This window comes from Choloepus didactylus, chromosome 1 (genome assembly GCF_015220235.1).
Source record: "Choloepus didactylus isolate mChoDid1 chromosome 1, mChoDid1.pri, whole genome shotgun sequence".
Lineage (NCBI taxonomy): Eukaryota > Metazoa > Chordata > Mammalia > Pilosa > Megalonychidae > Choloepus > Choloepus didactylus.
In genome coordinates this window covers 189540803-189567555 of record NC_051307.1, presented here as the reverse complement: position 1 = coordinate 189567555, position 26753 = coordinate 189540803, and the positions used below count along the sequence as shown (strand labels likewise).

The 26753-nt window shown below is 37.3% G+C and overlaps 1 protein-coding gene across 6 annotated transcripts in view; it reads left to right on the top strand.

The window, feature by feature from the left end:
- The first annotated feature begins 299 nt into the window (after nucleotides 1-299).
- Nucleotides 300-26753, top strand: part of LRRFIP2 (LRR binding FLII interacting protein 2) — a 126851-nt gene continuing 100397 nt past the window's right edge. For 4 of the 6 annotated variants that reach the window (XM_037847210.1, XM_037847205.1, XM_037847198.1 and 1 more), the window contains exon 1: nucleotides 300-586. The gene's annotated coding sequence lies outside the window, so the exon portion shown is untranslated. The remainder of the gene's footprint in view (nucleotides 587-26753) is intronic. The other 2 variants (XM_037847228.1, XM_037847218.1) reach the window with 1 other exon arrangement.

Sequence of the window (26753 nt, the reverse complement as noted above, 5' to 3'; positions counted from 1 at the left end):
GGCAGAACAAGGCCAGCCGCGGAACCGCCGGCCCAGAAGATCCACCCTCTACGCGGCTCCCGGCCTCCGCCCCACTGGGACCCAAGCCCCGCCCCACCGCGGTCGCATCCCGCCGCCCTCCCTCCTGCGTCCGGAGTTGTTCGCAGTGGCGAAGCAGAGGGGCTGAAGCTTCGCCACACGGTCGGCGGACAGCTCGGTACTAGACAGTCTACTTCACCTGGTCCACCTCAAGCCCAGCCTGCAGCGAACGCCGCCCTTGAGCCGCCACAATCGCCACAACTACTTCCGGGTAAGCGGGTCGTCGACCCTGTGGACCCGCCCCTCCTCCGCCGCCTCCGCCTGCCGCTTGGACTGTGGCTTTTCCCGGGGGTTGGTTGTAGCTGCGTTAGCCGCCGCGGGGAGGGGAACGCCGCTGACCCGCTGACTAACCGCCGGCGCCGTAAGCCGCCGCGTTCATTTGGGTCCTCCTGGCCCGGACCCGGGACTGAGTCCGCCTGCCGCGCCCCTTGTCCTTCGCTCCGGCGGGCGAGCCGCGCTCCGGCCCATCCCGGGCGGTTCCTGAGCCGCCGTCCGCGCCCGGAGACAGGTAAGGGCCGCTCTTGCCGCGGGTTCGAATGGGAGCCGGGAGCTGGGCCCCTTCCCCGCTTCCACAGCCCATTGGGAACCCGCGCCACCGCTGACCCCTGGGGGGGCTGGGCTTCCCTTGGAGACTGGCCGGGCCAGCACCCCATTCCCTGGTGGGCTCCGGGATCGGAGTCGCCCCCTGCCTGTCGCGTTCTGGAGCATCACGCCTGATTTCTCACGCACACCCTCCCTCTGTACACGGCGAAGGTGTTATTTTCATTATACGAGAAATTAAATTGGGCAGCTGTCTCTCTGCCTCTAGTGTCCTCCCCAACGCCGCACTCCCTCCAGCTCTGTCCTGGGGCGTGCACCCAAGGGAATAATGACTGGCGGGAGGAGGGCGTAGCATTTTTACGTTTTTTCCCCCCTCCTTGACCCGAAATGAAGCGCGGCATAACTGGCTATTGGTAGGAGGGTCAAGGTTAATGCTTGACTAATATATGGGGTGTTATTCACATCCAGATTGTTAAGTTATATAGCTCCAGCCTTGCTTGGCTTCTGTTGTCTGTGGATATCCAGCAGGAAGCAGGAAGACCTAAGGAAAACCACTTCTGTTTTTTCCTTAAGGGGAAAAAAGTTCAAGTGTTTGCTATAATTTTTCCGTTGTGGGAGATACAAATATCAGGCTGCTGACACTTGGCTAGGGAAATGTTGTATCTTAAACTTTACTGTTTGTGGCCCGTTTTCTTTGATAGTTGCCGTTTAATGACTCAGCATTTCTGCGGTAAACAGAAATTGTAGAGTAGGTTAATTGATCAGAAGACGTATGAAAGGATAACTGGGTTGCCATTAATTTTTTATGTTATCCAGTGGGAAAAGAATGTGGATGTAGTAATGGAACTAGAGAGATGGAGAGAAGGGTATGGATGGTGAGTTCTTCAGTGTTTATAATGAAATAATATTTTTTCAAGATGACATTTTTTGGGGAGCAGGGGTGAATCTGGATGGAAAAGTGCAATTCTTTGAGAATGCGAGTTAATTGGACAGGGACTCCAGGCTTGCTGTGGTTTGAATTCTTATGGAAATCATTCCTGTTGAACCAGCATCATGCTGCTGGTTAACAAATAGAGATGATGACCTAGTATTATACTCATGTAGATTAAGAATTTTGGAAAGTGTGATTCATTTAGGAAATTAGGTCACTCTGTGAATCATTGATATGGATCTTAAAATTGAAATAGAGGATAGCTAAAAGTTTGTTGCTGCCTTTTAATTAGATGCCTTCGCTCATTTTATAGGGAGTATTGTATTACTCTGTGTTAGGTTTGTTGGTGAATATTATTGTCAGTAAGTATGGTAAGGATATAAAAATCTAACTTTTTCACTAAGTTTATATTTAGAGTAGTATGTTATTTCTTAAATGGATTGACGTAATTTTACCCATTTTTTTGCTAGATGTAGGAAGATAACTGAAGGTACCTAGAAGCAAAATGAATGTCAGTGAAAAGAAGTGCCGTCATTATTAAGTAGGATACGACAAAGTTAACACACATGCAAAAAGTCTTCTGAATGGAAACCATCACCCATTTTGCAAATCTGTCTTTAAAAATGTGGAATAGCTAACTGTATTGGGTTCTTTTTAAAGTTCTATTATAGTAGAAAGTGTATATTGAAGTTATGACTTAGTATTGGAATGAATTTATATTAAACTAGAAATAACTTGTTGCTAAAATGTAATTTGATCGTTTTGTGGCTTTTAAAATGTTAAGCAAAATAACTTTGAATCTCAGAGTTCTTTATACTCTTAGCTCTGTTTTTCTTTTCCTTGTTTTTGGAATTCATCTTATTTTATCTTGATTTTCATTTATAAAGAACTATATTTAGTTGATCAGTTATCAGTTAGTTACAGAATAATGGCAAGTTTACCCTGTCTGTTCGCTTATCAGATTCCTCTAATTTTTTTTACTAGATTTTGGCATTTCATTTGCTTTGGATTTCCACGGGCTTTTCTTATATAATCAGAGTGTTTCCTAATGTTGCTTTTGATTTTTGTCCAGCTAATATGACTTAAGAGTTTCAGTTACCAGTGAACAGAGGTTCCCTTTTGGAAAATCCCTTGTGGAAACCACCATAACTGACGGTCTTGGTAGGCATATATACAGGGGAAACCTTGTTTAGGTCAGAATTTAAGCATCTCCATAATGAAGGAAAACAAGTAATGTGGACAATATATTTGCAAAGTAGGTTCCTTCTCTCTCTCTTAAAAAAGGAAACAAATCTTTACTAGGTATGAATTTAGTGAGAGGATGGGAGATACTTCTTCCTGAGTTCTTTGTGAATTGTTTACTCTGCCCCTAGTTTGAAAAGGAACAAAATTGATGATGTATATATAAAAAAAATTATATCCCTGCTGGGAATGTTGATGAGAAATAAAATCCTTTAAGCACTATGTATTGCACCTACAAAATAGAGGCTATTACATAGCCTTCTCCTTTATCTCTGGAGAATCTGTATGTAAAGATGGTTCCTTAACAGGGACAATATACTACTTCATCCAATTTACAAATAAAAAAATAGACTCTGTGACCATCATTCAAAAACCAGTTTTTAAAACTTCAGAAGAAGGGTTTCTAGTGGAGCAGAATTGACCCTGTAAGTAAAGTAACTTTTCCCTTTTCCCCTCTGGCAATAGATAAGACATCTGTGGAAATTATTTTTTGTGTGTGTGCTACACATTGCACTTTCACTTTTAAAACTCTTTGGCTGAAAATGTATTAGGCTAGATTTAAAAAGAAATTAAATGCTGGACTGAAAAATTGGGTTTATCATATGGTATACCTTTTCATTTGTTCTATTATTTATTTATTTTGGTGGGGTGTGGAGAAACAATTCTATTTCCTGGAGGAACTCTGAGATTTGCTCCATATATATGCTTTTGTGTTGTTCTAGTGGAGGGAGAGCAGTAGATAAAAGTTGAGTTAGTTAGGAAGGGGGAAGAAATGGTATATATATATAGTAGGGAGGATGTACACTCTGTGAGTTCAATAGGTATTTATGGGCCTTTTATAAAAATGATAAAACATTTAAAAAGAGAATGTTATATAGCAAAAAGGAAATCTCCTTTCCACAGTAAACTTCCAGTCTTTCCTTATTCGCACCCCCTATTCCAAGCAACCAATGGTTTCCTGTGAATCCTTTTCCAAATTTCCCATTACATATAAAACCACAAGGTTAGGACAAATGTCCTATACTTTTCCTTCTTACCCTTAATATGTCTTTGAGATCTTTTCATATTAGCACATTGTCCATCTCATTTTTAAAAAAGGCTAGATGTACTGCCTGGTATGGATAAACCATAATTTATTTCCCTTCCCTATTAACAGACATTTAGGTTGTTTTTGCTTGCTATTATTACAAATTTCTGCTATAATGAACATCTCATAAGTCTTTATGCACTAGTATGTATAAGTATTGTATATTGGGTAAATTTCTGAAAATGTGACTGCAAGGTTAGGACTTAGGTTGTGAGAATTTAAAAGTTTATTTCAAATCTATATTGGGCTTCATTTTATAACTTCTTTCTCAGGCTTGGAGGAGAAAGGTGCTCTTAATTACTTTGTATTCTTTATCCTCTCTGTGTTTTGAAAAATACTGCAAATGTGTTTTATAAAGCAGTTTTAAACATTTTGACAATTTTTTAGAGTGTCAGATGGTTTATTTTATTTGCATTGGCAAAAGTAAAAATATTGTAATTTGAAGACTGCTGCTATCATAGACTACTTCATTTATATTTACAAATAAACTGCTACTGCTTGTAGTATGTTGATTGTTTAGGATTTAATATACCAGTTGAAAACATTGTATATACTTTAACTTCTTGTCCTGCTGACTGCTGCTACCCTATTATTACTCACAAGAGAAATAAATAGCCCACCTTTTTTCTTCCTTTACCTTCCACATCCTAATGTAGTTGTAATTAAATAAACCTCTCTGGAGCTTAGAATCCAAAAATCCTTTTGCAAGGCAGAGTGCTGTTGATAGAGGATTAATTTCCAAGGCAGGAAGTAGTTACAGATTCTGTCTTTATTTTGCAAAGTGTTTGTGGGAAGAAAGAGGAGGTATACATTTTTTATTTCAATTTTCTACAGATCACTCAAGACTGGGATAAAGTTCAGGATCCTTTGCCCTTTTAAAATGAGAGACTAGAGAAAAGAAAAGGGCTCAGGCTATATTGTGATGATGAAGTTGGAACTTGTGAGTGGTGGTTTCACTGGCTGGTGCCCAGGATCTATTTTGAGGTCCTGTCAAAGCTGGCCTGACAGAACCTACCACATAACTGTAATATGGCCTGGCCCCACTGCAAGTCCGGAAGGCCTGTGGTTTAGGAAAAGTGGCAACCACAGAAGAGCGAGCTCTGAAAGGACATTTGCCTTCAGAAGATTAAAGCTAACTAAGTTTTTGGGTGAAAATTTGCATGGTATGCATATCTTAAGATCCAGAGACCTTCACACTTGGGACTGGGATCAGGACACTTGGAATGATGGGCTGTTTTACTTGGGAATTATTTTGAGCTCAAGCAGATAAATTAGCCTGTTTCCAAATTTTCATTCTCTTCTTCCCATAGTACAGTACAGTGTCATGTCAGTTTTACTGAAGTTATATTTTTAAACTCTTAGTTATCACTGGATATCTTCCAGTATAGCTTTTGTGCTCTACCATGTGGTTTCTTATGAAAACCTTGGTGTTCTCTATTGAGGCTTAGTGAATGAAATGCTTGAGTTTAAAGTTCTTTAACTGATTTTATTTCTTAGGCTAGAAAGCTGTTAAAGAACTTTATCACTCACTCTTTTGACCAAGGTCCATGCATTTAACTGTAGCTTTTATTACGATTAAGATTGTTTAAGAATTTGGCATAGAGACTTAATTTACAGAAGTAATGCCTGCAGACAGATTCCTGTTCTTTTAGTTTAGATTAGGTAGGGACTCTAGGAAATGTAATTTTTTCTTGCCCCCAGAAATTTCTTTTGTTAGGATTTGGTGGTGGTGGTGGTGATGATGATGATGATGATGGTGAGGAATTTAGGATTCAGTGTGAGGAGAAAAAGAAAAATAATGTTTTCCTTTCTTCCTTATTCCTGTTATTTGATCTATTCCTGTTATTCTATTATCCATTCCCTGTCTCAGCCTCCTTCTCCAAAAAAAGGGGGAGTGTGAACAGAGCAGAGGAGGGAAGGTGGAAAGAGGTTGGGAAGAGCCTTGTAGTGCATATCAAGGCATTTTAATTTTCTCAGAGGTGGAATATTGAAACCCTTATTAAAAAGAATTATGGGGGTTCAGTATTCCTAATCCTTTGTTAAATTCCATCTTGTCCGTTGCTGCCCCTTCCTCTAGTTTAATAGCTGAAAGGAAAGAATTGAAATGGTGTAACTGTAACCCATGGCATCCTTTGAAATTTGTTCTATAGCTACTTGTTAAATTGTAATTTGAAAGTTATCACCTTTTTGTATATATTTTGTTTCACAATAAGGAAATAACTGAAACTATGGTACTGTAACTTATAACATTTTTGGAAATTACCTATTTACTTAAATCATACTTCGAAAGACTTAACCTTTTTGCATGTATATTTCACAGTAAGGAAGTAACAAGCTGTGGAACTGTAACCCATAACATTCTTTGAAATTTTCTTTCTAACTACTTGTTAAATTGCACTTGGAAAGTTATCACTTCTATGTATATATGTTATATTCCGCAATAAAAAAATATGATACAATAAAAAAAAAAAAGGACAAAAAATCATGGGGGGGTTGGGGGAATATTCTTAAGACTCAGAGTTCATCTTTTTTCATTGTTTTCATTTTGAACTCTTGTATACCTTAATGTTCCTTCATTATAAACATGAAATTTTCAACTGATTTTGATATAACAGATATCTTTACTGGTTTAGGAAACAAATTTAATTCTTAAGTTACATGTTCTGAGTACTTTGTTATTCTGTATCTCCCACTTTCTTGAATAGAAACATTGTAACAGCTAGAAATAATCTTCTGACTCTGTTTTGTAAGTTAGTGTGCACTGTATGTGCAGAGGACTAGAATGTTAAAATATTTATTTCCCTGTTAAATGGTTTAAATCGTGTATGTTTTAAAACAAACTATACAATTAGTAAGCCTACTTGTTGCTATTTTTAAAAATTATGCATTCCTCCTTAGTGACCCAAGGATTATTGAACTAAAGATAGAAAAAAATTCAGTTTTACTTTTATCTAGATATAGATAGCACTATAAATAGGTGTACAGTGAAGGAAATGAGAGAGTTACTGTCCTCATTTTCTTTCCAAACTCACCCTTTGCAGTCCACCCACAGTTTTGAGAATTGTGAGACTGGAAAAGGAGTGAGCAGGAAAAGAAGGGAAAAATCATAGCTGATATTTATTGAGCCCTTACTAGTAAGCTAAACTTTACATGCATTTTCTCTTTATTCCTTTTTTTTTTTTTTAAATGCGCTAATTCAGAAGTCTAGGGAAGTGACTTCTCCAAGGACTCTCAACTAGTCAGTGGAACAGCTTACACTCAAATTTGGGTCTATGACTCCAAAACCAGGACTCTTCCCACATGAAGCAGTTTACACTCATTTAGGGATAAGTATATATTGACTATTATTTTTACCTGCTCCTTCCAATCTCTTTTTTTATGAGAGATACCAAAGGAGACTAGAAATGAGGAGATTCTGATATCATCTTAGATGTGATGGTGATAGATTGACGTCTTGTGTTTTCTTATATTCCCTGGAATATATCTTAAGTGATAAGGATGATTACATAAAGCAGATGACTCATTAATTAGGATTGAGTAAAATTGCTGCTTACTATGTTGAGTATTAAGCTCAGTTTATAGGGAAGGTAATTTTTAAAATTCCAGTTGGTTTGCTACTATGCAAAAGCTTCTTAAATCTTAATGATGATTCTTTTACTTTAGCAATTCTACTTCCATGAATTCATTCTAAAGAAATTCATAATTGGGTAAGTGGGCAAAGAGTTATGAATAAATAAGTTCATTGTAGCTTTATTTCCATTGGCAAAATACTAAAAACAATCTAAATGTCCAACATTAAATAGATGAAATATTTCAATGCCATTACAATTTGTAAATATATATATTTTGATGTGGACAGCTGTTCATTTTAAGTTTAAAAAGCAGGTATATTAGTTTTCCATTCTGCATAACAATTTACACAAATTTAACAGCTTAAAATAACACACATTTATTATCTCATAGTTTCTGTGGGCCAGAAATTTGGGTATGCCTTACTGGGTCCTCTGCTTAGGGTCTTACGAAGCTACAAATCAAGGTGTTGGCTGGGCTGAGTTCTCACTTAGAGAAACTGGGGAAACCTCTGCTTCCAGGCTCACCCAGGTTGTCAACAGAATTAATTTCCTTGTGGTTGTAGGCCTGAGGTTCCCCTCAGCTCCTTGTGGCAACCAACATGCAGTTCCTGCCCACATGGCTTTTCCCACTTTGTGGTCATTTACTTCATCAAGCTGTCTATAGCCTGCTAGAGTCTCAAAACCTAATCTTATGCATGGGAGTGACATCCCATAAGCTTTGCTATATTCTGTTGGCTTCTTAGAGGCAAGTCACAGGTCCCACCCATATTCCTGGGGTGGAGATTACTCAAAGGTGTGCACACCAGGAGGCAGGGATCACTGTGTGTGTGTGTGTGGGGGGCGCTGCAGGGTGTGCACCTTAGATTCTGTCCTCCACAGCTTGTTACAAAACAGCACATATTTTATAAACCCACTTTTGTTTTAAAAAATATGTATATATGCCTTTGCAATTAAAATAAGAGTAGCTTTGGACAATGGGAATTACTGGTTTTACTGTAATGTTTGTATTTCCTCATTATTTTCTCCTACTTCCCCTCCCCACAATATTCCAATTTTGAAATTTTAAATCAATATTCCATGTTTTCATTATGACTAAGTAAATATCATGTATTTCTCAGCCAAGTAGTGTATCATGATTACTTCCTTTCGTCTTGTGTCATGTTTAGTTTTTCCAGGAGGTTAAGAGTTAGCTAATTTTTTTTTTATTATTTGCTTAGCTTTCTATTTACCTATTGATTACTTTTCCCAAATGCTCCAACAGATTTTTCCGATGTCTGTCCTGTCTATCTATATATCTAACTTATTATGAACAAAATAATTATTGTGAAATATAGAGGAATATAAAACAAAAATACAGTTTTAGGAAGAATAGTAAAATGAGCATTGTGGTCTCACTACCTAGGTCAAGAAATTGACTATTATAATTATTGTAGAAGTTCCCTGTATATAACCTTTAAAGGCAATTCTTTCCCTCCAGGGATTCCCATTCCCATTTTACAGATAACTTAGGGAACATTCCCACCCAATTTCCCACCCCCATCCCCAGCACCTATGTGAATTGCTTTACCACCTTTTTGTGTCTTTTAGACAGGGTGGAGTAACCTGCTTTAACAAACAATCCCGGAATCTCAATGGCTTAACACAATAAAAGTATGTTTCTCACATTCTCTGTCCTCTGTGAGTTGGAAAGCAGCGGGCAGAGGGGTTGTCTGTTCCACAAAGTCATTGAGGGGCCTAGGCTTCTTTCATCTAGTGATGGCCATCCCCTTGGGCCTTAGAGACTTCACTTTTGTCCTCTTTCCATTCCAGAACTCAGTCAAATGATTGCATTTAACTGTAAAAAAAGGCTGTAAAATGTACCATAGTTGTGGGATTCAGGCAGAAAAGGGAAACAGCAGCAGGTTTTTGAAGGAACTTTATCAACATGGAGTCAAGATAAACTATATTCAGATAAAAATTTGTATCAGGCTCATCTAATGTTAAAAAGAGGTCCCCCAAACTGGGGATTTTGGTGATGTCAGCTCTCTCTTGCATTTCCTGAATCATAATGCCTCAGCCCTCCATTTTGTCCCTTGAATCACATTGCTTCAGTCTGTACCTTTCTTCTTTGGATATCTGTTATCCTCCTGGGGACTGACCCCCATGCCCTTCTTCCATGTTGGATTTCTTATTTCCTGTATGTCAGATCTTCCATTTTCTTGGTTTTCTCTTTCGTTTGATGAAGCATATCTTCTAGTAGCTTATTGACAAATGGTGTAGAAGAGGTAAAGTTTTGAGATCTTGCTTGTCTGAAAATGTGTAAATATATGTGTATATTATATAAAAATAATCAAGTATGGCAATAGAATGGTTTGGCAGGGTATAGGTTAGTTATTAGTTGTCTGTAATTTTCCTTCAGGTGTTTTGAAGGAATCACTTCATTTTCTTTATTTCTAATATTTTGGAAGTCTGAAGCCATTCTGATGTTCCCACCTCTGGAGGCCTGTAAAATTTTCATTTCTCCCAGTGTTTGAAATTCTTTATGATTATTCACTATGACATACCTTGGTGTGGACTCAGGATTTGTGTTGAGCACTTGGTGGGCCCTTTACTTTAGGAAGTTGTTTAATTTATGATTTATTCCTCTCTTATTTCTCTTTTTCTTGTTATTTTGATGTTGGTTCCCTCTAGGACTGATACTTTAACCTTCTTATATAGTTTTCCTTTCTTACTTTTCATCTTTTTGTCTTTTTTCTCTATTTTTGGGTGATATCCTCAAATTTATTTTCCAGCCATTTAATGATATCTATATGTGTATATGCATATTTATTCTAATTAGGAGTTGCATTGTCTTTTAATGCAAATTTTTTTTTTTTTTTTTTGCCTTTAACTTTTATAAGTATTTTTTTGGGGGGCAGATTTTATTGAGATATATTCACACATCATGTAATCCATCCAAAGTATATAATCAGTGGTTCACAGTATCATCACATAGTTGTGCACTCATCACCACAGTCAATTTTAGAACATTTTCATTACGCAAAAAAAAAAAAAAAAGAGAGAGAGCGAGAGAAAACCCAAAACACCCCATACCCCTTACACCCCTCCCCCTCATCATTGACCACTAGCATTGGTGTGGTACATTTGTTACTGTTGATGGAAGAATATTAAGATATTACTGTTAATTATAGTCCATAGTTTGCAATAGGTGCGTTTTTTCCCCATATACCAGTCTATTGTTAACTCCTTGTAAGAGTTTCATACATTTGTTCTAGTTCGTGGAAGAAACTTTTTGTATTTGTATTGTTAATCACAGTCATCATCCACCACAAGATTTACTGTTATACAGTCCCATGTTTTAACCTCTGGCTTTCCTTCTAGAGACATACGTGACCCTAAACTTCCCCTATCAACCACATTCACACACAATTCAGCACTGTTAATTATATTCGGAATAATATGCTGCCATCACCTCTATCCATTTCCACACATTTAAATTCAGCCTAGTTAAAAATTCTGCACATCTTAAGCAGCTGCTCCCCATTCTCTAGCCTCATTCTAACTCCTGGTAACCTGTATTCTAGATTCTATGCCTATTGAGTTTATATATTATAGTTAGTTCATATTAATGAGATCATACAATATTTGTCCTTTTGTGTCTGGCTTATTTCACTCAACATAATGGTCTCAAGGTTCATCCATGTTGTTGCGTGCTTCAGAACTTCATTCCTTTTTATTGCTGGATGATATTCCATTGTATATGTATACCACATTTTGTTTATCCAGTCTTCGGTTGATGGACATTTGGGTTGCTTCCATCTTTTGACAATTGTGAATAATGCTGCTATGAATATCGGTGTGCACATACCTGTTCGTGTCCCTGCTTTCAGTTCTTCTGGGTGTACGCTGAGTAGTGGGATTGCTGGATCGTTGACAGCTCTATGCTTAGCTTTCTGAGGAACCACCAAACTGTCTTAAACAGCGACTGTACCTCTCATGATATTTTTAATTAAAAACTTTTTTTAGTTGAGATAGTCACGTCATAAATGTCACCCCTATGAAGTGTACATTTCAGTGTGCAAGCATTATCATTATCTAATTCTAATTCCAGAACATCTCCATCACTCCAAAGAGAAATTTCATTCCCATTAGCAGTCCTTCCCTCTCTTCCCTCTCCCCAGCCCATTGCTACATGGAGAATGGGGACCCTAGAAGGAGCACGATAGGGGAGTCTGCAGTTTTGCTTAATAGTTTGGCTTGTCCTGATGAATCAATGTGGCTGAATAAAACAGCCCTAATGAAATAATTCCCTTATTATTTTTTTTTTTTACTAAGAGCTTTATTGAGATATAATTAGCAAACCATACAAATCAGCAATTTAAAGTGTACAATTCAGTGGTTTTTAGGTTTTTGAGAGTTGCACAACCATCATCACAGTTAATTTTAGAATATTTTCATCACCCCCCAAAAAATCCAGTATCCATTAGCAGCCATCCTGTGTTTCCCCTCAAACTTCCCTGCAGCACTAGGCAACCACCATTCTACTGTTTATCTCTATGGATTTGTCTGTTCTGCACATTTCACACAAATGGAATCATACACTATGAGACCTTTGTATGTAGCTTCTTTCACTTAGCATAGTGTTTTCCAGGTTCATCAGTGCTGTAGCATGAATCAGTACTTCATTTCTTTTTATCCCTGAATAATATTCTTTTGTGTGAGTATACCACATTTTATTTATCTTTTCAACAGTTGATGGCCACTTTGATTGTTTCTGCATTTTACCTCTTATGAATAATGTTGCTATGAACATTCATGTACAAGTTTTTGCATGGATATACATTTTCAGTTCTCTCGACCACCTAAGAGTAGAAATGCTCAGTTCTGTTGAGATTTGAATTTCTGCTATCATGTTTTAATTTCTAAGAGCTTGTTTTTATCTCTGAATACTTTTTCTTCATTTTTTAAATAGCCCACTGTTCTTGTTTCGTGGTTGCAATATGTTTTCTAAAATCTTTGAGGTTATTAACAAGAGTTATTTTTTAAGTTGATCTTCTCCCTGCCTAGTTTATTTTCACTGTTTTTTTTTTTTTCCTGCTGTTTTTTCTTTAATCTTCTGAGTTAGTGACTTTCACAGATATCTTGGTTGTTTGAGAGTGACTGGGAGCAGGGTGGATGTGCTATCCCAGATTTCAGTATACTGAGTTTCACCTAACAGACATACTGACCCCAATGCCTACCCTCTCCCTTCCCCATAGCCACTCTGGCCTCTAGGAACCTCTTGTATCCAGAAGCACAGAGGATGAAGTGGTAGAAATAGTAGCCTGGTTATGGAGAGGGGACCTGGAGGTCCAACTGCTTCATATAAAAATTTTCAAATGATCCATTGTTTGCCTGGCCCTCACAGTTCTTTGGAGAGGTAGATGACTTGCTTCTTGTTGGATTCACTCTCTAGAGGCACTTGGGTTGTAACTTTCACTGTTCTGCAAAGTCAGTTATCTTTTCCTAACTTATTTTCCGCCTTTCAAATAGTTATTGAAATTGCCTGCCTCTAGTTGTCTCCTTTGTCCTTGTGGGTTTATACCTTTTTCTTCCCCCATGTACTTAACATTTTAGTGGGGTATAAAAAGAAAATGAGATAACTGGTTAATCTGATATGTTTAATTTGAACTCAAGAGCTTTTATTATAATAAAAGTATTTCTTTTGGAGGAAACATTAATGATTTCTATTTGGAATTATTTTCATATGTGTATATAAGTTATGCTTTCAATACTGAATTTAAAAAATTAAGCTAAGAAGTTAACTGAGTTGAGCCGTTTGTTTAATTTTTTAAAATTAGATTTTTGGGAGCCTTAGCTTGTGTGCCAATTTGAATGTATTGTGTCCCCCAAAACACCATTATCTTTGGTGCAGTCTTGTGTAGGCAGACATATTAGTGTTGATTAGATTGTAATTCTTTGAGTGTTTCCATGGAGATGTGACCTGCCCAACTGTAGGTGATAACTCTGATTGGATGATTTCCATGGAGTTGTGGCCCCACCCATTCAGCCTTGATTAGTTTACTAGAGCACTATATAAGCTCAGACAGAAGGAGTGAGCTTGCTACAGCCAAGAGGGACACTTTGAAGAACACACAGGGGCTGAGAGACCGGAGCTTCAGCTTATAGAGACATTTTGGAGAAGTCGTTTGAAAGCAGACTTTTACTCTGGAGAAGCTGAGAGAGGACAAACACCCTAAGAGCCACTAAGAGTGACATTTTTGAGGAGTCGAAGCCTAGGGAGGAACGTCCTGGGAGAAAGCCATTTTGAAACCAGAACTCCGGAGCAGACGCCAGCCGCATGCCTTCCCAGCTAACAGAGGTTTTCCGGACGTCATTGGCCATCCTTCAGTGAAGGTACTGATTGTTGATGTGTTACCTTGGACATTTTATGGCCTCAAGACTGTAACTGTGTAACCAAATAAACCCCCTTTTATAAAAGCCAATCCATTTCTGGTGTTTTGCATTCTGGCAGCATTAGCAAACAAACAGCTTGTTTATAATAAAAGGCAAAAAGAAAACAAAACACCTGATTTAGTGATGAAGTATTACTATTTTTCCTTCATTCATTCAGCATTTCCTGAGCATCTCTGTGTGGCACATACCTGACATAAAAAACATGCAGTGTTTCATTACTGAAAAACTGTGTGTGGGGTTAGGGTGGGTGGTGAAGGGTGAAGGATGGTGAGGGGTAGAGGATGAGCAGGTATGGGAGTAGGGAGATCAGTTTTCTCTTTATTTTCATAAAAAGGAGCCACCAAGTGCTGGTTTCAAGTCTTTTACCAGCAAAAGTGATTGGATCTAAACTTATTGCATGTGCTTCTATATTGGCATGGCACTTGGGTTAGCTACTCTTACAACTACAATGTTCTCCCTACTTTCTTCTCTAGTCTTTCCCCCATGAGTATTGTACTGCATTGTATTATATCTTGCTCACTTCTTCCTTTTAAGCACCTGATTGGTATCTTGACTGCCATTTCAGCCTTTGCTCTTTCTATCTAAGACAAATTTTAGTTACATGAACCTGACCAACATGGCTCAAGAGAGGAATGATACTGGCATCTTCCTTTCTGCAACAAAAACCTTTTCCTTCCACTTGTCTCTCTCTCTTTTTTTTTTTTTTTTTTTAAAAATGTGTGGGCTATATGGGTGTAGGGTGAGTCATACAGATCTTCAGGGAAAAGTGAAAGTTTCAAAGGATTTTGCTCTGATAAAAATCTGTAGACTTGAAATTTGGTGTTTTTTTAATGCATTTTTTATTGTGAACTTTAATATGTGTACATAACAGTGATAACTTTCAAAGTACAATATGTTCAGAAAGGTGAAGACTTTCAAAGCACAATTCAACAAATAGCTATAGAGCAAATTTCAAATGATGTTATAGGTTATAGTTCAATCATGCCATTTACCTCCTTCAGCTATTCCAACATCCTAGCATCTAAAAATATATATATATTTATATAAAGTTTCAGTATTCATAGACCTTTGTTAAATCTTGTCTTCTTTGTTGCTATCCCTTCCTCTCACTTAATCTCTTTCTCCATCTTCAAGGATGTCTAGATAGTGAGAACCCTAACTTGTTCATATTGAAGGAGAATGTCAACTGATTGTTGGTCTTAAAGAGGCTATTGCCTCTGGATTTTAGGACTTGTCAGGCATGGGAACACTCTTGTGGATTTAAGTTTCTGAGAGATAAAACTTATGAGTGAATCTTTTATAGAATCTCAGGTAGGGTCCTAGGTTTGGGGGACTACTTTTGGTAAGGGCCTGGCATACTGTGGCCATGTGGGACATCTAGCTGGAGCTTGCATAAGAGAAACCTCCAGGATAGCCTCTCAACTCTATTTGGGATCTCTCAGCCACTGTGACTCAGCTTGTTACCTTTCTTCCCTCCTGTTCTGGTTTGCTAATGCAGTCGTTATGCAAAATACCAGAAATGGGTTGGTGTTCTAGTTTGCGAATGCTGCTGGAATGCAAAACACCAGAGATGGATTGGCTTTTATAAAAGGGGGTTTATTTGGTTACAGTTACAGTCTTAAGGCTGTAAAATGTCCAAGGTAACATACCAGCAGTCGGGTACCTTCATTGGAGGATGGCCAATGGTGTCTGGAAAAACTCTGTTAGCTGGGAAGGCACATGGCTGGCGTCTGCTCCAAAGTTCTGGTTTCAAAATGGCTTTTTCCCGGGACGTTCCTCTCCAGGTTGCAGTTCCTCAAAAATGTCACTCTTAGTTGCTCTTGGGGTATTTGTCCTCTCTTAGCTTCTCCGGAGCAAAAGTCTGCCTTCAACAGCCGTCTTAAAACTGTCTCTCATCTGCAGCTACTCTCTCAGCTTCTATGCAGTCTTCAAAGTGTCCCTTTTGGCTGTAGCTCCACTTCAAAATGTCACTCTCAGATGCACTGAGTTCCTTCTGTTTGTCAGCTCATTTATATGGCTCCAGTGATTTAATTTGGACCCACCCTGAATGGGTGGGGTAACAACTCCATGGAAATTATAGAATCAGTCATCACCCACAGTTGGGTGGTGCGCCTCTCCATGGAAACACTCAAAAAATTACAATCTAATCAATACTGATACCTCTACCCACACAAGATTACATCAAAGATAATGGAGTTGTGGGACATAATACATTCAAACCGGCACAGTTGGGTTTTATAAAGGGGGTTTATTTGGTTACACAGTTATAGTCTTAAGGCCATAAAGTGTCCAAGGTAAGGCATCAACAGTTGGGTACCTTCACTGGAGGATGGCCAATGGCATCCGGAAAACCTCTGTTAGCTGGGAAGGCACATGGCTGGCCTCTGCTCTGGAGTTCTGGTGTCAAAATGGCTTTCTCCAAAATGTTGCTCTTGGGCATTTTGTCCTTTCTTAGCTGCAGCTCCTCTTCAAAATGTCACTCTCAGTTGTTCTCAGGTCCTTCTGTCTGTAAACTCCTTTATAAGACTCCAGTGATGCAATTAACACCCACCCTGAATGGGCGGGGTAACACCTCCATGGAAATTATCCAATCAAATGTTTCACCCACAGTTGATTGAGTCACATCTCCATGGAAACACTCAATCAAAGGAATCCAATCTAATCAACATTAATACATCTGCCCTCACAAGATTGCATCAAAGACCATGGCGTTTTTGGGGGCATAATACATCCAAACCCACACACACACACACCCCTCTTGGTCAAAGTAGGCATTTTCAATCCCTCACTGCCAGAGCCCAGCTCATTCCTGGGTGTCATGTCCCATCTTGCCAGGGAGATTAATTTCCCTGGGAGTCATGTCTCTCGTGGTGGGGAGGTTAATGAATTTATTTGCGGAATTGGGCTTAGAGAGAGAAAGGCTACAGCTGAGCAACAAAAGAGGTCCCTTGGTGGTGCCTCTTAGGCATACTTATAGGAGGGCTCAGCCTCCTATTTACAACCCTAAGTTTCACAAGAGCAAGCCTCAAGTTGAAGGCTTGATTTATTAAGTAGTGGGTTCCTAATTTCACCTAATAAATATTCTATCCCAAGGTAAAACGGTCAGTTTCTTACATTATCTTCACTTAGTTGTACAGTCCTCATCACTCTCAACTTTAAGCAATTATCATAATATAATACATCCCAGAGCTCTTATCAGTTGCTAATTATTCATCCCTAGTGTTAATATAGTGTTGGTAAGATATTTCTATTAAACATAGTCTTTAATATGTAATGGGTAGTTGTTCCATATACCATTCTGATGTTAACCCTCTGCACCAGTGTTATACCTTGTAAGTATATTATGCTAACATTTTTGTAGGTTTGTGCTGCTCCTCTGTGGGTTACATGCCTTTAAACAACCATTTACGAACATGTTTGCCTTTCAGTGAGTCACTGATACTTATAATCCCATCAGCGAACCATAGTCACTCCTGACCATTCCCATACCATTAAGTTCATCCTCATTAGCATATCTGTACATATTTGATTATTGTTTCCCCTTCACTAGCTTCTGTCTATCTCTAGGTCCCCTATAGTCTACATTATAAGATACTTATTTTACATTTTTCACAGAGTTCACATTAGTGGTGATATGCAATATGTCTCCTTTTGTGTATGGCTTATTTCACTCAGCATTATGTCTTCAAGGTTCATCCATGTTGTGTTCACAACCTCATTCCTTCTTACTGCTGCATAGTATTCCATGGTATGTTTATACCACATTTTGTTTATCTGCTCATTTGTTGAAGGACATTTGGATTGTTTCCATCTCTTGGCAATTGTGAACAATGCCCCCAAGAACATCAGTATGCAAATATCTGTTTGTGTCACTGCTTTCAGATCTTCTGGGTATGTACTGAGAAGTGAAATTGCTGGATTGTAGGGTAAATCGATGTCTAGTTTTCTGAATAACTGCCAAACTGTCTTCTTGAGTGGCTATGCCATTATATAGTTCCACCAGCAATGAATAAGAGTTCCAATTTCTCTACATCCTCTCCAGCATTTATAGATTCCTGTTTGTTTAATGGCAGCCATTCTTACTGGTGTGAGATGATATCTCATTGTGGTCTTGATTTGCATCTCTCTAGTAGCTAATGAAGGTGAACATTTTTTATTGTGTTTTTTAGCTATTTTTATTTCCTCTTTGGAGAAATGTCTTTTCATATCTTTTACCCATTTTATCATTTGGCTGTTTGTACTATCGCCATTGAGTTGTAGGATTTCTTTATATATGCAAGATATCAGTCTCTTATCAGAGTCATGGTTTCCAAATATTTTCTCCCATTGATTTGGCTGCCTCTTCATCTTTTTGACAAATTCCTTTGGGGTGCAGAAGCTTTTAATTTTGAGGAGTTCCCATTTATCTATTTTTTCTTTCATTGCTTGTGCTTTGGGTATAAGGTCTAAGAAGCAACCTCCTAATACTAGGTCTTGGAGATGTTGTCCTACATTGTCTTCTCCAAGTTTTATGGTACTGTCTTTTATATTGAGGTCTTTGATCCAGTTTGAGTTAATTTTTGTATAGGGTATGAGGTAGGGGTCCTCTTTAATTCTTTTGGATATGGATAATCAGTTCTCCCAGCCCCATTTGTTGAAGAGACTGTTCTGTTCCAGTTCACTGGATTTGGGGGCCTTATCAAAAATCACTTGACCGTAGATCTGGGGTCTGTTTCTGAATTGTTATTCGATTCCATTGATCAATATGTCTGTTTTTGTGCTAATACCATGATGTTTTGACTACTGTGGCTTTATAGTAGGCTTCAAAGTCAGGAAGTATAAGTCCTTCCCCTTCTTTTTTCTCTTTTAGAATGTGTTTAGCAATTCGAGGCTCCTTTCCCTTCGAAATAAATTTGATAACAAGCTTTTCCAAGTCTGCTAAGTAGGTTGTTGGCATTTTTATTGGAATTGCATTGAATCTGTAGATGAGTTTGGGTAGAATTGACATCTTAATGACATTTAGGCTTCTATTCATGAACACAGAATATCTTTCCATCCCTTTAGGTTCCCTTTCTTTCAGTAAAGTTATGTAATTTTCTGTGTAGAGGTTTCTTTTGTATATCCTTGGTTAAGTTTTTTCCTAGGCACTTGAGTTTTTTAGTTGTTATTGTGAATGAAATCTTTTTCTTGAGTGTCTCTTCCGTTAGGTCATTTCTAGTGTATAACAACATTACTGACTTATGTGGATTAATCTTATATCCTGCCATGTTGCTGGATTTGTTTATTAGCTAAAGTAGCTGTGTCATCGATTTAATCAGTGTTTTCAAATATAAAATCATACCATCTGCAAATACTGGCAGTTTTACTTCTTTTTTTCCAATTTGGATGCCTTTTATTTCTTTGTCTTGCCAGATTGCTCTGGCTAGAAGTTATAGCACGATGTTGAATAATAATGGTGACAGTGTGCATCCTTGTCTTGTTCCTGAATTTATAGGGAAGGCTTTCAGATTCTTACCATTGAATACTATGTTAGCTGTTGGTTTTTGATATATGCCCTTTATCATATTGAGGACGTTTCCTTCAGTTCCTGTCTTTTGAAGTGTTTTTATCAAAGAAGGATGCTGAATTGTGTCGAATGCTTTTTCAGCATCTATTGAGATGATCACTTGATTTTTCCCTTTTCATTTGTTAGTGTATTGTATTACATTGATTGACTTTCTTATGTTAAACCACCCTTGCATGCCTGAAATGAACTCCACTTGGTCATGGTGTATGATTTTTTTTTTAATGTGTCTTTGGATTTGATTTGCAAGTATTTTGTTGAGAATTTTTGCATCTCTATTCATTAGGGAGATTGGCCTGTAGTTTTCCTTTCTTGTAGCTTCTTTATTAGAGTGATGTTGACTTCATAACAAGTTAGGTAGTGTTCCACTTTCATCAATTTTTTAAAAAGATTTGAGTAGGAATGGTGTCAGTTCCCCTGTGAAGCCATCTTGCTCTGGGCTTTTATTTGTAGGAAGTTTTTTGATGACTGATTGGATCTCTTTACATGTAATTGGTTTGTTGAGTTCTTCTGTTTCTTCTCTGGTCAGTCTAGATTGTTTATGTGTTTCCAGAAAATTATCCGTTTCCTCTAAATTATCTAGTTTTTTGGCATACAGTTGTTCATAGTATCTTCTTATGATTCTTTTAATTTCTTATATGCAGTGTCAGATTGGATCTGTCCCCAGTCTTCCCCCCAAAATCACGTGCCCAATGTGGCCTACCGTAGGGATGCGAGGTAGGCACTGGGTACCCCAGCGAGTTCACTGTGTGTGGTAATACAGATCTGCTGACTTCCAGTGGTGCTCTGTTTTTTCACCGGCCAACAGGACCTGGGCTTGTCTTAGAGCCCTGCTTTAACAGTTGGGTCTTCTGTATTTCCCAGCCAAAACAGGGCCGGGTTTCCATACAGGGAATGTACACCAGTTCCTGTGGTCTTAAGAAAGGGTTTGGAGCATCTTTTTAAAAGTGTTTCAATTCTGTTTCACTTTCTGGAATGTTCAGCAGATGGTACTGTTCGGTAATTTAATTGTCCCCAGAAACTGCTTTGCCTCCCAGCACAGGCTGTGTCTACATAGGTGAGCTGAAACTGTGGGATTCTTATGCCCTCACTTTGTTGGCCAAAATCTGGGTTGATGTGGGGCTCCACCTGTGGCAAAGTACTCCCTCAGGTGACCCAGTACTCCAGCATGTCCTCAAGGCAAGGAAATGACCACCAGCTCCTGCTTCCCCCAAGGGTAGGGCAGGGCTTTCAGACCCAGGGCTGGAAACATCATCTCTGTCCACGTTTTCAGTCTCTTTGTTTCTCACTGTTGTGGGCCTTGACATATCTTCACCTGTCCCCCTGGTCTTTAAATGGTGGGGGTATGTCTCACTGAGATTTTATAGTCTGTGTTCCTGGTGGGAGGGGTCCTGTCTGCTGATTCTGTGACTTTCCCACACTGAGACCAAGTAAAGGGTGGGGGAGAGGACCGTCTGGTCTGGGATGGAAGACTCCTTCCTAATATTTCTTCTCTTTGTTCAATTAGACATTGGTCCTTCTCCAGTCTGTATCCTCCTCCAGTGTTTCAAACAATTCAGAACTGTCCTTTTTTTCATTGAATCTCTGGAGAGAAGTTTTCAGTAGCTGCTTATGTCGCTGTGTTGATGACATCACCCTGCCTGTTGATTCTTGAATTGGAGTTTATATTTATATCATTTTAAGGTTAATCCAATGGTGCTTATTCTATTTAGAAGTAGCAGAGTGGTTTTCATTTACTTAGAACTCCATTAGGTCTGTGATAGTGATGGTTAATATGAAATTTGTTAGAAAAGTATGCTTTTATGAGAGATTATCAGTGTCTTAGTTTCCTATCTGCTACTACAAACACTATACAGTGTGTTGGCTTAAACAATGGGAATTTATTGGCTCATGGTTTTGATGCTAGAAGTCCAAAATCAAGGTGTTAGAAAGGCAGTGCTTTCTCTGCAAAGACTGGTGTTCTGGGGTTAGCTGTCAGAGATCCTTGGTGTTGGCTTTCCCATCACATGGTGATGTTCCCTCCTTTCTCTTCCAGGTTCCCTTGACTTGCAGCTTCCTCATGACTGTCTCTCTCAATTTCTGTTTTTTTTTTTTCTGTTTATAAAGGACTCCTGTAATCTGGATTAAGACCCAATCTCATTTGGTTGGGCCACACCTTAACTAAAAATAACCTCTTCAAGAGGTCCTGTTCACAATAGGTGCATACCCACAGGAGTGCAGATTAAGACCAAGAGCAGTGTCTAAGTTTCGGGCACATAACCGAAGCCACTGTCATCAGCCATAAAATTTTATGCAATTACTACTTTGCAATTACTCTGACAGACTAAATGAATCTTCTCCTTTATCAGCTTATTGATAGCTTCAAAATTGGTTGTTCTTACACATATTTTCATACTATGAAATAGCCTCTTAATGAAGCTTTTAATGTAAGTGATTTTTTTGATAAAGTGGTTATCAACAATTTTTAACATTTGGAAAAAAGGGAAATTCCTTTTTTAAAATGTATTGCCTTTATTGTTCATTATTCACGTGTACAAAGTTTTATCTACTTGGAGACATTATTTACATGCCATTTTTGTCATCTTTTTGTAACTTACAGATATGATATCCAACTTTTCCTGTCTTTTCTAGTTTACTATTAGTTTTCTAATGCTGCAGTCATGTTTATTGGCCTTGACTTAATAATTTTTTTTTTTTTTTTTGCCAGTCTTGGCCATTGTCTGTTTTGTGTTTTGTTTTAGGGTAGGTTAAAAAGAAATTGAAATGATCCTCTTTATTCTGTAATGTTTTTCTTTTGTTGCATTAAGTTTTAAGTTTTATTTTTGTTCACATCAGAACATAGTTAATAAGAGTATTTTTAATAAAGTTCACTTTTGGTGAGAAGGAGAGCCTAAGGTCTAAGGCTAATTTAAGTTTTTTTTTGTTTTGGGACTTAATTCTGGTCATTCTGTTTTATTATCAGTAGCAGAGGTTAGTTACACCTTTTTAATGTTAGCTTTGTTTTATGTGTGTGGTGGTAACATATTTAACATAAAATTCGCCATTTTAACCATTTAAAAATGTACAATTCGGTGAAGTTAATTATTTTTACAATAATAATTTACCATCACCACCTTTCATCATCCAAAACGCAAATTCCTTACCCATTAAGCAATAACTTCCCATTCCCCCTCACCTTAGCCCCTGGTAACCTGTAATCTACTTTCTGTCTCTGTGATTTTTGCTTATTATAGATATTTCATTTAAGTGAAATCGTCCAATATTTGTCCTTTTATGTCTAACATGTTAGTTTTGATTTTCTTTTCTTTTGGGGGATGAAGTATTTCAGTAATGATTCTGTATATCTCAAAAAGAAAACACATACTTGTGCAGTTATGCAGGATGACTTCCGGTACCCCTCAATATTGCTACATATCTAATCCATTGGAATTAGTGTAAAATGCCTCCCCTATAAGTATGCAGGTCTGGTGTTGGGATTATATTTGTGTTTGAAGAGGTATAGTTCCCCACTCAGCTACAGATTAACTTTAGCCAGGGGATTTACTTCTGAGTTTTGCTTGGCCTCCTTTTTTGCCACTCTGATTTCAGGTCTTTTTTTTTTTTTCTTGGCATCAATTACAGTCTCTAGGAACTTTCATATCCATTTAATCTTCAAAATGACCACAGTGACTTTGGAGTAAATTTAATAAAAGAAGGATAAGACTTGTACATTGACAATCACAAAACATTGTGGAAAGAAATTAAAGAAAACATATGTAAATAGACTGACACGATCATGGATTGGAAGACTTAATAATGTTAGATGGCAATACTCCTGAAGTTGATCTGCAGATTTAATGTAATCCCCCAGCAAAATCCAAGCTGATCCTAAAATTTACATAGAAATGCATGGGTCCCAGAAGAGCCAAAACAACCTTAAAAAAGAACAAAGTTGGAGGTCTTACTCTTCCCAGTTTCAAAACTTACTACAAAGCTACAAAGAACAGTACATAGACATATATATCAATGGAAGAGAATTGAAGGTCCAGAAATAAACCCTTCAGTTATGGTTAATTGATTTTACTTTATTTTATTTTTTTGCTTTAACAAAACAGATTTTAGTTTGTTTTTCATTCTGATAAAATATATACTACCTAAAATTTACCATTTTATCCACTTTCAATTTTACAATTCAGTGGTGTTAATTCCTTTAGAATTTTGTGTCACCATCACCTCCATGCCAAGACTTTTCCATCACCCCAATCAGAAACTGTACCAATTGAGCATTAATGATCAATTGATTTTTAATAAGGGTGCCAAGACAATTCAGTGGGGGAGAGAATAATCTTTTCAATAAATAACACTGTCACAACTGGATATCCATGTGCAAAAGAATGTAGTTGGAACCCTACCTCGTACCATGTACAAAAGGGAACTCAAATTGGATCATAGACTTAAATGTAAGAACTAAAACTTTAAAACTTTTAGAAGAAAACACAGGAACAAATCTTTGTAACCTTAGGGTGGGCAATGATTTCATAGATATGGCAAAAGAAGTGACAAAAGAAAAAATAATTAAATTGGACTTCTGAAAACTGAAAAATTGTTGTGCTTCAAAGACACCATCTAGTAAGTATATGTAGAAGTAGTATAAGTACCTTTTCTCTGATCTCTTTACCACTTTCCTTTTCCCATTATTCTCTTTTGCCTATTTGTGGGATAATGAATGTATTGTAGATAGTGCCTTGCAAATTCTTTGTAGATAATTGTTGAATAAGAGAAAAATGAAAGGTATATATTTTGTTTTATAAAAAATTTTACTAATTTTAAAACTCCTTTTATATTTATTAATTGGGTTTTAAGAATCATGTCCTTATTCCATGCTTTCCCATTTCTTCCTCATTTTTGGTTTTATCTTTTTTCTGTTATCTTGGTTTTTGTCTACCCTAGTACTTCTGCTTTCTGCCCCCCATTTCCTGCTTTATATCACACTTTTACATCTCTGTCTGTACTATTTTTTCACCCTTCCATCCTCTGAATGTTATGTCTTCCCATCCCTGAGATCTTTTAAAAGGCATGAGAAGAAGAGCCATTTGAATAACAAAAAGTTGCTTGTTTCTCAGGGGTACTGAGAAGGCAGTTGTTGTCAAGAGTACATCTTCCTAATTTGGTTTCTGCACAGTTGATGAAGTAGTATTACAAAGATCATGTTGAACAGACAGCCCATTAGAATTGATTACTGAGTAACATGGTCAGCAAGGAAGGAAGTACAACTACTAGCATACAGACTTACGAATAGAGGAAATAGAAAGGTTATCAATTGATATCAATATTAGCTTTAATTGTTATCAATATTAGGATTAATAATGTTTATTCAATATACCAGACTTAAAAAAAAAAACATTTTTGACAATTCTTAGGACTACTGAATATGGAAGTAGAAGGAGTGATTATATAGTTTCTCACTGACCAATTATAAGGCATTCAACTTGTGGTTTATAAAATATGAGTTTAACTTAGCCATTATAGATTCTCACATTCTTCCACAATTTACTTTGTGTTGAGTATCTCCTTTTCTTTGTAATGCCAGTTCCTCCAGTTTTGCCTCATATATATTTTTTTCATTTTATACTTTGCCTCAATTTCTAGATGTACCTTTTATTCTTTCTGTGGGTTCTGTTAATGATTTATTAATTTTTTATGTAATGGTCTCATCTAGACATCTGCAGGATTGATGTCCTAAGCTGTAATTCAAACTTTTTTCCTTTTTTCTCTTTTCTTCATTCTTTTCTCTGTTCTTTTCATTTATTCTTTCTTTCTTCTTTCCTTTTTTTTTTTTTTTTTAAAAATTTCTCTCTGCTCCAGGAATTAGGGCCATTCTATCTCTTGCCCATATTCTTCATTTCTAACATATATATAAATCTTGGTATACTTCAGTGCTGTGATTACCTCTGCCTTCTTTTTCTTTTTCAAATTGAGACTTTTTAGTTACAATTCTTAGTTCCCTGGCCTTTTTTTCACCTACTTGTCCACCCTTCCCACCAGTTATTTTTTTCCCCAACACTTTATTATAAAATTTTTCAAACATACAGAAAAAATGTGCTGTGAACACCTGTGTACCTACCACCTAGATCCCACAATTAACATTTTGCTATACTTTATCACCTATCTCACCACTCCATCTTTTTTTTTTAATGCATTTCAAAGTGAGTAACAGATAACAATACACTTCAACCTTAATATTTTAACATGTGCATCATTGACTAGAATTCAATATTTTGTTTACAGGTTTTTTTTTTTTTTTTTTTATCTTTTGGGGCAAAGTTTACATAGAATGATGTACACAAATCTTAAGGGTATCATTTAATGATCCTGTCTTCTGTTTCCTTCTCCGTTAACTGTGTTCTGGTAAGGGGACTAGCACTCATTGTAAGTCCACACTTCCCAAACTATTATTAATTTGTGTATTCCTCTGGATTTAAAAAAAAACATTCTTTGAATAACACAAAGTACCTTAAGAATTTTTCCTTTTTAAAAATTTTGTTTTTATTATGTAAGTGTGCTACACAGTAATATGGTTACAGATATTTTTATTTTTCCAAGGTTGTTCCATGCTTCAGCAAAAATTCTTAGCATGACTGATGGTGTCACATAATATATGTTGGAGGAAATAACTTGATATTTTTGTTTTGTTAAAAGTATGAGATTATAAAAAAAGCAAGGATTGCCCTTTTGTCAATTTCATAAGGTATTTAAAAAAGGTAGTTAATTCAGGACATTGTAAACATTTATGAAGTGCTTTATAGTTTGTCAAGTGTCTGAATCTGTCGTAACTCATTTAAGCCTCACATTAACCATGTTAACCATATTACTTCTGCTCTTTGGATGAAGAAACCACGGCTTAGGAGGAGGGAAGGGCAACACAGTAAGTAGTAGTATAGTCATTTTAACTCTGATCCTTCATTTTAAATTTCATCTTATGGCTTCAACTCCATTCATGCTGCTTCTAGTCCAAGTGCTATTCCAGATACTTCGACTTCTGAATAACTATTTAGTGTTCTGTTGTGCAGAGTAGCATTAACTGTACTGCCAGCTCTTATGCAAAGATATATCATCACAGTGTTTTGAGTTCTCCATGATGCAATGCTTAGATATGGGGAACTGCATCTGTCAGGATTCAAGCAGGCATAGAACTGTGTCAGTGTGCTATATTTAGAATGTGACTTGCTGATACTATAGGCACATTCTGTTCTCATGAAAGTGAACAACAGTATTTTATTTGAAATTCCACTTTTTAAGGGGCAAATTGCCTGTTTTTTTTGGACATGTTTTATATGAGAAACTCAT